Source organism: Hemiscyllium ocellatum, chromosome 48, assembly GCF_020745735.1.
Source record: "Hemiscyllium ocellatum isolate sHemOce1 chromosome 48, sHemOce1.pat.X.cur, whole genome shotgun sequence".
In the NCBI taxonomy this organism is placed as follows: Eukaryota; Metazoa; Chordata; class Chondrichthyes; order Orectolobiformes; family Hemiscylliidae; genus Hemiscyllium; species Hemiscyllium ocellatum.
The window spans coordinates 17,039,257-17,041,084 of NC_083448.1; positions in this window are offsets into that span (position 1 = coordinate 17,039,257).

Sequence of the window (1,828 nt, forward strand, 5' to 3'; positions counted from 1 at the left end):
ATCCTGGTCTAAGATCAGATTAACCTACTTACCCTTCATTGTATTATCATCCCTGTGCTTATCCAAGAGTCGCTTAAATGTCCCTGATGTATCGGACTCCACTCCCACAACATGTCCCACAATGTTCAGAGAACAGTCTGAAATGATAGAAATGTGAAGGAGATGGGACAGTACCTACCAGGACGGACCCAGGGCTGATCATTAAACTCAAGAGCCAATCTCCACCTATCTTTAGGGAGGAGGAAGGGTTCACTGCACCCGAAACACAAACTTGGATTTCTCTCCCCAGATGTCACCAGACCTGCTGAGCTTTTCCAGCAATTTCTGTTTTTGTTTTTGCCTTATTAAGGATGGACTAGGCTGATGAGTTTCACCCTGAGACAGGCCCATGGTTGTTCAGGAGAGGTCTGACCATCCCCACAGGAATTAATAGACAGTGAGATAAAATACCGTTCCCCATGGGCTGCTGGGAATCTGAAACAAAAACAGGAAGGGCTGCAGAAACTCAGCATGTGTGGAGAGAGAAAGCAGTGTTCATGTTTCATAGCCCATGAGCCTTCCTCAGATTGGAGGTGCACAGTTATTCCTCTTTGGATGGCCTTCATATTAGAGCCAGTGCCCTGAGGTGTTGACTATACTGTCACCATCTGCACCAGGGAACCTTGCAATTCCTTTCAAACTCAGTTAGTTTGCTGATATGAACACCGATCTGAATACCCAACCAGGCCCGAGAGATCAGTCTGCAGATACCAGGTCATTGCAAACAGGAAGGCAGGTTCAGGACAGACAAGGAACCAGCGGTCTTTACATGGACTTCAGTCTGTTGTTTCCTGGCAGAGGTTGGAGGGGGTTACAGAGAGAGGGAGGTGGTGTAGAGGCTGGAGGGGGTTACAGAGATAGGGAGGGGGTTACAGAGATAGGGAGGGGGTGTAGAGGCGGGAGTGGGTTATAGAGAGAGGGAGGGGGTGTAGAGGCGGGAGTGGGTTATAGAGAGAGGGAGGGGGTGTAGGGGCGGGAGTGGGTTATAGAGAGAGGGAGGGGGTGTAGGAGCGGGAGTGGGTTACAGAGAGAGGGAGGGGTGTAGGGGCTGGAGGGAGTTACAGAGATAGGGAGGGGGTTACAGAGATAGGGAGGGGGTTACAGAGATAGGGAGGGAGTGTAGGTTTTGGAGAGGGTTACAGAGATAGGGAGGGGATTACAGAGTTAGGGAGAAGGTGTAGGGACTGGAGGGGGTTACAGAGATAGGGAGAGGGTGTAGGGGCTGGAGGGGGTTACAGAGATAGGGAGAGGGTGTAGGGGCTGGAGGGGATAACTGAGATAGGGAGGGGGTGTAGGGCTGGAGAGGAATACAGAAATAGGGAGGGGGTTACAGAGTTAGGGAGGGGTGTAGGGGCGAGAGGGGATGTAGGGGTGTAGGGGCAAGAGGGGGTGTAGGGCGAGAGAGGGTTACAGAAATAGGGAGGGGTGTAGAGGTGGGAGGGGGTAACAGATAAGAAGGGGGCGTAGGGTTTGGAGGGGGTTACAGAGATGGGGGTGACAGAGATGGGGAGGGGCTTACGTTTCCTTGCCTGAAACATCGATGCTCCTGCTGTGGGGGTGGGGGTTGGGGTACTCGAAACCTCAGCTTCTCTCTCCCCCCTCTCCTCGGAGGGTGCCTAAGCCTCTGGGGGTCTCCAGCATTGGCGGTTTGCAGGACAGGAACTTGCTGCAAGCGGGTGGAGGGGGTTGTGGTGCTGAAGCGGACAGAGAGGAACCAGGCAGCAGCCCGGGGAGGGGAACAAGCTTCAGGCTGGGTGCACACATCAGCTCTCCAGGCTCAGCTCGGTGT